At 37.9% G+C, this 11,868-nt stretch overlaps 1 long non-coding RNA gene across 1 annotated transcript; it reads left to right on the forward strand.

Moving 5' to 3' along the window:
- Positions 1-387: 387 nt before the first annotated feature.
- Positions 388-9,561, forward strand: LOC126075908 (uncharacterized). The gene is made up of 3 exons (XR_007517350.1): positions 388-566; positions 7,180-7,294; positions 9,058-9,561. It is a non-coding gene; the product is annotated as an uncharacterized LOC126075908 (long non-coding RNA).
- Positions 9,562-11,868: the final 2,307 nt, after the last annotated feature.

Consider the following 11,868-nt stretch of genomic DNA (forward strand, 5'->3'; position numbering starts at 1 on the left):
TATTTCAGTGAAACCAGAGTTGCCCCAAAATGAGTTTGAATTCTTTAAAAGCTTACAAGGGAAATGAAACGTGTAGTTCTCATGAAATTAGGCTCCGTCCAGCCTTACTGTTTGCTGTTTAGTTTTCCAGAGTCATTTACTTTAGCTCTTATCAGAAATACGTTTGCAAATCTAACAGTGATAATTATGTTCTGGGAGGAGGTCTTGACGTTGGTGATAGAATGCTTGGTTACCTTTTGATTTTTCTTCTTTGCCATTTCATGGGACATGCATATCATTAGAAGGTTCAATAATTGCAGTACAAAGAGTACTTTGATGGAAGTCCTTCAGCAACCTCATTGAAGGGAAATGTCTGTTGTTATTAGGTGCTGCCGACCCTGTGTACAACGGAACGAAACACTGCCAGGTCCTGTGCCATCCTCACAATTGTCCATATGCTTGAGCCCATTGTTGCAGCCACTGTCAGTCCATCTTGTTAAGGGTCTTCCTCTTTTTCACCGACCCTCTATTTTACCTAGCATGATGTCCTTCTGCAGGAACTGGTCCCTCCTGATCACATGTCCAAAGTAAGTGAGACAAAGTTTTTCCATCCTTGATTCTAAGGAGCATTATGGCTGTACTTTGTCCAAGACACATTTGTTCATTCTTCTGGCAGTCCATGGTATACTTAATATTCCATAATTCAAAGGCATCAATTCTTCTTCCACCTTCCTTATTCATTGTCCAAATTTCACATACATATGAGGTGATTGAAAATACCATGGCTTGAGTCAAGTGCACCTTAGTCCTCAAAGTAACATATTTGCTTTTTAACGCTTTAAAGAGGCTTTTTTTTGCAGCAGATTTGCCCACTGCAATAAGCTATTTGATTTCATGACTGCTGTTGTCATGGGTGTTGATTGTGGATCCAAGCAAAATAAAATCCTTGACAACTTCAATATTTTCTCCACTTATCATAATGTTGATTGTTGGTCCAGTTGAGAGGATTTTGTTTTCTTTATGTTAAGGTATAATCCATACTGAAGGCTGTGGTCTTTGATGTTTATCAGTAAGTGCTTCCAGTCCTCTTCACTTTCAGCAAGCGAGGTTGTATCATCTGCATATCACAGGTTGTTAATTAGTCTTCCTCCAATCCTGATGCTGAGTTCTTCTTCATTTAGTCCAGTCTCTCGAATTATTTGCTTAGTATACAGACTGAGTAAGTGTAGAGAAAAAAAATACGATCCTGATGCACACCTTTCCTAATTTTAAGCCATGCAGTATCCTCTTGCTCTGTTTGAACAATTGCTTCTTGGTCTATGTACAGGTTCCTCATTAACACAATTAAGTGTTCTGGAATTCCCTTTCTTCACAATGATATCCATAATTTGTTATGATCCATACCGTCAAAGGCCTTTGGGTAGTCAATAAAACGTGAGTAAATATCTTTCCAGTATTCTCTACTTTCAGTCAAGGTTCATCTGACATTGGCAAAGATATTTCTTGTCCCAAGTCCTCTTCTGAATCCAGCTTGAATTTCTGGCAGTTCTCTGTCGATGTACTGCTGCAACTGTTTTTGAATTATCTTTGGCATAATTTTACTTGCATGTGATATTAATGATATTGTTTGATAATTTTCAAATTCCATCGGATGACTTTTCTTTGGAGTAAGAAAGTATATGGATCTGTTCCAGTCAGTTGGCCGGGTCTTCCAAATTTCTGGGCATAGACGAGTGAGCTCTTCCAACATTGCTTCGGTTTGTTGAAACATCTCATTTGATATTCTGTCAGTTCCTGGAGCTTTGTTTTTCAACAGTGCCTTCAGTGCAGCTTGGACCTCTTCCTTCAGTACCGCTGGTTCTTGATCATATGCTACCTCCTGAAATGGTTGAATGTCGACCAATTCTTTTTGATGCAGTGACTCTGTATAATTTCCATCTTCTTTTGATGTTTTCTGTGTCATTCAAAGTTTCAGGCATAGAATTTTTCCTCTTTCCACTCAAGGCTTGAATTTTTTCTTCAGTTCTTTCAGCTTGAAAAATTCCTAGTAACCTCCTTGAAGGGAAATGCCTAGTCCTAATTTATAATAACATAATTATATGATTTTGAAAGAAAACAGCATGATTGTGGATTTTGTTTTGGCTGAAAAACATAGACACTGCATTTTTTTAAAATAGAGGCAGGGGAGTCTTTCAGAGGCCATTTAGATAAATAGTAAGGAGAAGATACTCATTAATGCATACTGCCTTCTGGGATGTGGGCTAATACCTCTTGCCTGCTGGCACCAACTGTCCTTTGCTGTTTTGTTAGGGGGAAAAAAAACATTCTGTCCATTTTAACTTTATTGTCTCGTTATTATTCTAATCCCCCCAAATAGAAAGGTTAAGGGCCTTTCTGCTGAGCCAAGATTTGTGCTATTTGGAGAAAAAAGTCCCATTTTTCCCTCCCAATTTTGATGAGCTGATGGGCAATTTGGTAGACTAATTCAGGTAACTTTTCAGGTGTTCTTAGTGAAACAAGCATTGCAAAAGCAACGTGAAAAATGCTCACACTTATTGGAAATGCAAATGTGGCATTTGTTCAGCTTAATGTGAATAGCCTTGCCCAGGCAACAACAGAAGAGGCAATTAGAATGCAGTCACGGTTCCAAAAATTCACCCTTTCTTCCAACTAATATGTCATTCTTAAAAGAAAGAAAGAAACAGGGGAAATATATGTGGTTTTGCTTCGGTTACCAGCACAAAAATGCCATTTTGGTATGGGCTTTATTTATTTTTTTTATTTTAGCTAAAAAAAAAAAACTGTTATTTTGAAAGTATTGTCAGAACAAAGTAGCAATAAAGGAATTTTATGCCTCCCTTGCCTTTATTATGGCTGGGTTTTAAGAGCTATGGAACGAGGGTCAACCAATGTTAGGAGTGGCAGTGGGCGTTATTCTCCACTGAGGACTACAGCAGAAGAGCCAAGTTTATCGCCCATCATTTTTCAATGATTTTATGCCATCACTTGAGAGATGAATAAAACAACTCCATAGCAGGCAAGCATGTAAATAAACTAAGCATTAAGAACCAGTGAGTTGTAATCATCTTTCTTTGAGAATGTACTAAATAGTTGCAATCAGTGAAATGATTGAAGAATTGCATTAAATTGCAGTTCCAGTTACTGTAGCCTACGAGCTAAAAGAGGACTCGGGGTGTAATGGGGTGTCTGAGGGTAGAGAAAACTGCTATTGTCCTCTGGGCAGGTTTTAACTGCAAACCACACAGGGCAAATAATATATGGGTCATTTTTACCTTCCTAAGTGAAAATATTTGTTATTGGTGAACAAACACCAGTGAATGAAAATTTTAACAATATATTATCATTTCTTCATCTAAGCGTTCAAGTCTTCTAGGTCTGGGAGCTATGACAGAAATAAAACCAGTTGCCCCTTTGTATCATCATGCCTTTTTCCACAATGTTCAAAAGATGATCCTTGAAAAAATGAAGATTGATTGGGAATAAGAGTCAGACTTGATAAAGAAATATGTTCCCCCGCTCCCTTCTTTTAGAACGAAAGGGGGAAGTGGACACAGGAAAGCATTTTCTTCACTTTCCCTGAATTCATGATTGGGATCCAAGGGTATATGTTTTCCAGCATCTTCTCCAAAAGAGAAGAAATTTACCCTCCCAACTTTTTTGACTTACAATTGAATGGGGATATATTTTGCCTCCCTGGGTGTGTGCCTCAGTCTGGAGCTGTCTTTAATCCCTCATCTTTCATTCTGATGCACATGAGGCAGTTTATTTTGGGAGAAATCTCAATGAATAGGAAAGACCACGGGCTTCAGTAGTCACCAGACCCTGGTTCATAACCTGGTCCTGCCACTTATAAGCTGTTTCTTTACCTCTCTGAGCAATTTTTTTTTTCCTCACAGATAAAATGGATATGTTATACTCACTTCATATAAACCTCCTGTTACAACGCCTAGTATCTACCCAGTGCCGTAAAGTCAATTCTTAGCCAATTCCTACTCATAGTGACCCTAGTATATAGTATATACCAGTTGCCATATAGTATACAGTATATCATATATATAGTATATAGTATACAGTATTTGCACAATTAATGGATTCTAAAGCTTATAATTCAGAAAACTATTTAATTAATATGCTGTTTGTGACACACAGTGCAGACTGACATACCTAAACCAAACCCATTGTCATTGAGTCAATTCTGACTCACAGTAACCCTAAAGGACAAGTAGAATTGCCCTGTAGGGTTTCCAAGGAACAGCTGGTAGATTCGAACTGCTGACTTTTTGGTTAGCAGCCTAGCTCTTAACCACTGCACTACCAGGGCTCCAGACTGACATACAGCTAATGTTTCTTGAGCTCCTACTATGTGCCAGGTATTCTGGTAGATGCTTTCATACATGCCATCTCATTTATTTTTTACAACAACACTCAAGGTATTTCACTGAATTCCCATTTTGCAGTGGGAAAAAATGAAGCTCAGGGACTTGCTTACCTGCTCAGAGGCGACACAAGTGCTCACTGGCAAGGATAGGCTTTGGATTCAACTCTTCGAATTCCAGGCTAGAGCCCCTCTCCCTCAAATATGTCCTCAATCACATGCACCAGAAAAGATAAGAGATCTCAGTTTAAAACTAGAAATATGAAGCCCTTACCTATGACTCCGCTATGTTATTTATTGGATAATTCATTATATTACTCAGAATTCTTTACACACAAGTAAGAAAAACCCCAATTGTTCCGGCTTATGCAAAAAGGAGAATTCATAGAGTCGCTATGAGTCTGAATTGACTCAACTGCAATGGGTTGTTGTTGTATTGACTGAAATGATGGAAAAGTTCAGAAAAAGCTGATTTTAGGCAGAAGTGGAGAAGACGTTAATTTTAGGTAGAGAAAGATTCAGAGAATCAAACAAGTTCAACTCTTGTTAGTTATGATTCTTCCCTCTCTTACTGCTGGCTCCATGCTCAGGCAGAGTCTTCCCTGTCCCAAATTGATGACAATATGACAGCCAGAATTTCCAGACTTACAGCTTCACAGTGAAAATAAGGATGATTTTTTTTTTTCCAACAGAAAAAGCTTCAAAACTTGAGTTTCATTCAGCAATTTGGGTCATATCCCCACCTCTGAACCAATCATTCCAACCTGGAGCATGGATAACTAGCCAGAGTTGGGTCACATACATACCACTGGAATTAAGGGTAGAGTCAGTCAACCCACAGAGATAAACAGAAGTAAGGGGGATGACTCCCAAGGAAATTGTCTGGAATGCATGCTGAGCGAACCAAGCGATAGTTGTTCTTCTGGAAAGAAACTGAGAAGCAAGTATTTCATCTATAAGCTATGTGACCTTGAACAGACCAAGTATCTCTTTATACCTTAAAAATTAGGGGTCTGGAGCCATGCAGACTAGACAAATTCTAGCTTTAACAGTTTCGAGCTGTGTAATCTTGAGCAGGATATGTTATCTTTGTATACATCTGTTTCTTTATCTATCAAATGAGTCAACACATAAACTTTGGGGGAAGACTAAGTGGGTTAATTCATGCATAGTGCTGGAAAAGTGTTTGGCATATAGTAAGCTCTCATTAAATATTAGCTACTAACATTTTTAAAATTATTATGCCCCCTAATTTTTTAAAACATTAATATATCCCAATTTCCTCAAGTTTAAAGCAGAACTTTATCTTCCTTGACCAACACACCAAATAAAAATGAAAACATATAAACGACAGCACTTTGAAAAAAATGTAAGGCATTTTACCACTGTGTAGTGGTTCTGGCCTTGTTACTGTACTTACTACTTAAATCAGATACCCTTCCCTTAGGGCACCTTCTTCAGGTAAAATTTTTCTGGCTGCTTTGAAGTGATAATGTTGGAGTTGTTCTGTGCTCCCGTTTTCCACTGAGTTCCAGCACAACTTCACCAATGAATGTTTAGCTTTTACTCTGGGTGAAGAAAGAAGAGTCACTGAAGGTTTTTAGACAAACCCTCTAGTGGCTTCCTATCTTACTCAGAACAAGATGCAAAATCCTCACTACAGCCTAATAAGCCTATGTAATCTACCCTCCTAACTTCTTTCTTTCTTACTTCCCCTCTTCTCTCATGGGCTTCTTCCATATTGCTTTTCTTGCTCTACCTAGAATAGGAACATGCCAGGTGTATTACTGCCTCAGGGCCTATACATATAGTTTCAACTCTTCCTGACCCATCTCCTCACTTCAGTCAGTTATCTGGGCATATGTCACTTCACTTGCAAAGACTTTTCTAATCCATCTGACATAAAACACACCCTATCTGACATTCTCAATCCACCTTGCCCTACTTTCATTTTTTATAGCACTCATCTTCACTTAACATTTTATGTAATTATGTATTCATTCATTTACCACTTGTTCTCCCTAACTATAATGAAATCTCCTTAAGGAGTGATTATTTTTTGTGGTTCATGGATCCATCATGGTTCATGGATGTTCATGTTCAGAGCCTAGAAGAGCATGGCCATAGTACTAGACATTGAATATATACTTGCTAAAGGAATGCATAAATAGGACTATAAAAGTGCTTCGTACAAAGCTTAGAACATATCAGCATTCAGTAAAATTGGTTTAAAAATATATTACCAGCTAACCCCTCAGTGAAATGCAGTTTGTAGCTATTGAAAGTTATTGGAGATACAAGCCAGCAATTGTACTCCTAGGTGCCACCTAACTGATTTGACAACTTATATTCACACAAAAACCTGCATGTGAATGTTTATGGGAACTTTATTCATAATCATCAAAAGTGGAAGCAATTAGTTATCCTTCAGTGAATAGGTGAGTGGATAAACAAACTGACACATCTGTACAATGGAATATCATTCAGCAATAAAAAGAGATGAGCTATCAAGCCACGAAAAGACATGATGAATCTTAAATGCCTACTGCTAAGTGAAAGAAGCCAGTAGAAATGTATACAGTGTATGATTTCAATTATATGACAGTCTGGAAAAGACAGAAGTATAGCAATAGTAAAAAAAAAAAAAAAAAATCAATGGTTGTGAGGGATTCAGTGGAAGGAAAGGAAGAGGGTTAAAAAGGTGAAGCACAGAGAATTTGGGGGGTGGTGAAACTATTCTGTATGATACTATAATTGTGGATACCTGACACTATGCATTTATCAAAACCCATTGAATTTTACAGCACAAAGAGTGAACCTTAATGTATGCACATTTTTAAAAGAAAATCACTCAGGCGGTCTGGGGAATTACAGAATGGAAAGCAGAATGTGACAAAACAATCTAACTGCATTGCAAAGGTACGAAACAACTTCATAGAAGGGAGTGGAGGGTAAGTTGCTGACCTAATCAATTCTGGAAATAAGCCGAGTCTGTAAAACTAAAGGTAAAAGAAACTGCTCAAAAGTACTGTACTCTAGCTGATAAAGTTGTATTACATAAGGGTTGTTGTTGTTAAGTGCCCTCAAGTTAGTTCCAACTCATAGTGACTCTATGTACAACTGAAGGAAACATTGCCTGGTCCTATTTCATCCTCACAAACATTGCTAGGTTTGAGCCCATTGTTAAAGCCACCGTATCAGGTCATCTTGTTGAGGGTCTTCCTCGTTTTTGCAGACCCTCTACTTTACCAAGCATGTTGTTCTTCTCCAGGGACTGGTCCCTCCTGATACCATGTTCAAAATATGTGAGATGAAGTCTCCCATCCCCACTTCTAAAGAGCTTGTTAGCTGTGGTTCTTCCAAGATAGATTTGTTTGTTCTTCTGGCAGTCCATGGTATATTCAATATTCTTCGCCAACACCATAATTCAAAGGCATCAATTCTTCTTTGGTCTTCCTTACTTATTGTCCAGCTTTCACATGCATATGAGGTGATTGAAAATACCATGGCTTGGGTCAGGAGCACCTTAGTCCTCAAAGTGACATCTACCCCTTTCAACACTTTAAAGAGGCCTTTTTGCCCAATTCGCGATGACATTTGATTTCTTAACTGCTGCTTCCATGGACGTTGATTGGAGATACAAGTAAAACAAAGTACTTGACAACTTCAATCTTTTCTCAGTTTATCATGATGTTGCTTATTGGTCCAGTTGTGAGAGTTTTTGTTTTCTTTATGTTGAGACGTAATCTATACTTCAGGTTCTCTTCCTTTCAAGTCCTCTTGTACCCACAAGGGTAAAGTTAACAATTTTGATATGCTAGACATGTGTACAGGAATTGAACAATTCAGTAAATGGGTGGTGGGAGCCAGGTTTCTCACAGTTGGAGTGGGAGTTTACATATACTCAAGAAGAGGATGTTCCTCTTCTTGGAATGGTCCATGTGGTGATTGGTTAGAGTAGGAAACACCAGTATGAACTCATGTTTAGCTTAATAAAGCTACATGTGGTTACATATAGAAATACATGTAGATATGCATGTATCTACAAGTGTGTGCACACATATATATTTCCTTGCTCTGGCAGCTGAGAGGCCCTCCAAGCAGCAACATCCCAGTAAAAATGAGCATCTACCTAGTGCCCAGATATTGATTTCTAACATCATTTTCCAATACAAGAAACAAGCACTTCTTGGAGAAATGGCTGAAATGGCTGATTTTAGGACTGCGCAGGAAGTATACAAGATGAACCTGGAGCATCCTGTAGTGTAGAGAAGTGCTAAACACACACACACATGCACACACAGAACATACAATGATGGGGTAGGTCAAAGGAACACAGGAGCAAACCAAAAGAGCTCCTAATGGCCAAAGTTGGGACAACTTGAGCAACAAAATGAATGAAGCAGTATTGGATTGTAACTCAAAATATGAAATAAATATCCATTATATAAGTGATTAAATTCCAAATAATTTATGTAGATATTCTGCCCTCAGGGATGTGGAGTATAACACCCTCTTCCTTAATTCTGGCTATGCACAGTGCAGAAACCTGACAAATGCTAGGTCAGCTAGGTGATTTAGTCCAACACCAGCAGTGATGTCATGTTTATACTAATATACCCTAACATGATATGATGAAAATAACACTTCATCTCTGTGATCTTCCTTGCCATAATCCATAGACCCTGTCTAATCCTGAGGAACACATTAGACAAATCCCAATAGAGGTACATTCTACAAAATACTTGACCAGCACTCCTCAAAATGTCGAGGTCATTGAACATAAGGAAAGCCTGAGAAACTGTCACATCCAAGAGAAGCTTAAGAAGACATCGTGGCTAAAGGCAATGAGATATCTTGGATGGCATCCTGGAACACCAAAAGAACATTGGGTAAAACTAAGAAATTCTGAATAAAATATGAACTTTAGTTAATAATAGTGTATCAATATTGTTTTATTAATTGTGACAAATGTACTAATGTAAGATAATAATAATGGGAGAAACTGGGTTTGGGGATATATGGCAACTTTATGTACTATCTTCACATGTTTTTGTAAATCTAAAACTGTTCTAAAAAATAAAGTTTACGTATATTAAAAATAAGCTACTTAAGAGAGATTCCCTAGGGAAAGAGCACATAGATAAGGGTTTGGTGAACAGAAGTAAGAAAGGTGAAGAGTTGGTTACAGGGAGTCAGCGTATCAGAATTTAACTTGGATGAATAGTTTTCTCTTTTTTCGTTGATCCATCTATTCGACATATATTGAGTGTATGTCTGCCACACATCAGGCCTTGTACTAGAAGATGAGTATACATATGGTGAACGCAGAAATGGCATGGCTCCTGTCCTCAGCGAGCCAAATGAATAGGAAGGACAAATATTACTAAGATAGTCATATAAGTGTAAAATTCCAGTTGCAGTTAGTATTACAAAGGCAAGGTACCTGGTTCCATGAGAGCACATAAAGGGGCATCTGAGTCCATCAGAGAAGCTAAGAAATGCGTTCCTGACCCAATATTAAAATCTGACCCAATAGCAAAATCACAGTGATAACTCATGAATCCCTGTGAGGGGGCAGGGAAATACCTGAGTCATTTACTGCACGAATCACTATTTGAGACGTTTCAGCTTCCTTTTTGTCTATTGCAAACAGATTGACTGTTGTGCAAACAACTTGCATTTTGTTTAGATTCTGATAACTGTCATTTTGTTATAGGCAACTGCTTCTTGTTTGAAGTAAGAAACTAGGTAAGGAAGAATTCAAAAGATTTTAACACTACCTGACAGAATTGCTTCGGGATAACAAACAGCTATTCCCAGTGTTGGGAGTGTGAGACATTAATTCCTCAGGGTGTTTTTTTTTTTTCCCCCCTGTGCTCCTCCACTAATGATTTTCCCCCATAGAAAAGAAATAATTGCTTGTATATTGAGAAATAAAAAGAAAGAATATCCCAAGGTTGCTTTCTTCATATTTTATATTAGTGTGACTAATGTCTATTCTAATCCTTGAGGCATTCTAAAGAAGAGCCAGCATATGAAGAAAAAAAGACTTTAACCTTTTTTCTTTGCTCATTATGTAAATTCTATTTTTTAGCCTTCTCTGTTTTTTCCCTCCAGCCTCATGCTTAGTTACCCCCTCCCCTTTTTCTGAATGAGTTATCTTTTCTTTTGTTTTTTGCTTTTTTTCCATCATAGATGGCATTATTCACATCTTTTTGGGTAGCGGGGGAATATATTAAGCCTGTTAATGTGTATACCTTTTTACCTATTTAGGATATGGGGAAGGACAAGGAAAATAAAATAGGTAAGCAGTGCCTTCTGAATAATGCCATGGAGCTTACGGTGATGACAAAGTCTTTTCTGAGCATTAAGTGGTAATCTGGCTGCTTTGTTAGAGGGAGTAGAGTGTTCAGCATTCTAATCTTTTATATGTAACAACAGCCCAAGTATATTAATTATAACTTGGGAAATCAACATGAGCTTCTAATGCGTAGGCACCATTTTCCTACAGGCAGGATGAAACAGTGTTAGCATAGAAATAAAATAATCCTCGTACTCACTGCTACCCTTTGCCCTCATTTCCATTCCTGGTTTTATGCAGGAGTAACTAAGCAGGTTAATGTCACAGAACTGGCTATGATTATTTTTAGTTTAAACAACAGTGTCTGGCCAAGATAAATGCATGCGTAAGATAGATTTCACCCCTGAGAGCAGTTCATCTTTTCTTCTGCGGGCCATTTTCCCTTTACTGCCCCTCAAATGGATTCTGAACATACAAATGACATTATCACATTAAATGAGGATGGGTAAACTTCAAAGCATTCAGAGTTAAGACGCACCTGGACTTTTAGACTCAGACTTGAAAGCAAGCTCACATTAACTGATCCATGAAGCCATGATGGAGACACCTAATGTCATTGTCAAATTCCCCTAAATAGTTTTTAAACGAGGCAAACTGAATGCAGGACTTCAGGGCTTCTGTGTGATCCTCCCTAAACTGGTGCTGCAAAGAAAGAGAACAAAATGATTTCAAATTTTTCTAAGTTCATAGAACATAAAACTGTATTTATAACAGTATCCACAGCCAACCTTATTCCTACTTGTGTCCATTAAGTTGTTAAACAAGAAAAATGTGTACAAGGCACAGTTATGGACAAATAGAAACTGTGCTATGTATGTTAGTTGTTGAAACATTTATTTAATAGCTGCAATGATAGACTCAAATATACCAATGATCATGAAAGTGGCCCATTTGTTCTGTTATACATAAGGTCATCATGAGTTGGAGCTGACTCAATGGCAGCTAACAGCAACATCAACTTTTATTTACTGGCTAATTCCTTCATTTAATTGTTCAGCATACATACAATGAGCTTCCTTATGTCCAGGCATTATGCAGTTAGGTGAATCCATGTGAATAGTTCTAGACAGCAGCTACGAGCTGAGGTGATGTGTCATTTCTGGGCCAAAGATTATCATTGCTTGTGCAA

The sequence above is a fragment of the Elephas maximus genome, chromosome 4, assembly GCF_024166365.1.
Source record: "Elephas maximus indicus isolate mEleMax1 chromosome 4, mEleMax1 primary haplotype, whole genome shotgun sequence".
Lineage (NCBI taxonomy): Eukaryota > Metazoa > Chordata > Mammalia > Proboscidea > Elephantidae > Elephas > Elephas maximus.